We start from the raw sequence: 459 nt of genomic DNA, 5'->3' as shown, positions 1-459 counted from the left end.
GCTCCGCCCGCGCCGCTGGGGTGTACGTACACCCCAAAAAGCCCAAAACGCATGCATGCGTTTTCGGGTTTTGAATTTAAATTAAATTTCAATTTAAATTAATTTAAATTAGTTTTAATTTGAATTTATTTAAATTAAATATAATCAAAAGGAAGAATCAAATGCGCCAATTGTCTTTATTTTGTCTCTTTTTGTTTCTTTTGTTTCATTTTGTTTTTATTTAATTTCTTTTTTCTTTTGTTTTTTCTTTTAATTCAATTTTCTCCTTATGTGTCCCTTTGATTTCTTTTTGTCTTTTTGTCTTTTTTTCTTTTCTTCTCTTTTGCCTTTTTTTGCTTTTGCTGCCTTCAGAAGGCCTCATACTTCTCTAAAATATTAAATTAATTTTTAAAAATAATTATTTTATTTAAAACTACTTGCTTGGATGCAGCAGCACAAAACTAACTTCCAGCGCATGCA

The sequence above is a fragment of the Eimeria tenella genome, genomic scaffold (genome assembly GCF_000499545.2).
Source record: "Eimeria tenella Houghton genomic scaffold, Eth_scaff2559, whole genome shotgun sequence".
Classification (NCBI taxonomy): domain Eukaryota; phylum Apicomplexa; class Conoidasida; order Eucoccidiorida; family Eimeriidae; genus Eimeria; species Eimeria tenella.
The sequence above is the reverse complement of the archived record's forward strand: the minus strand, read 5'-3'. Positions refer to the sequence as shown.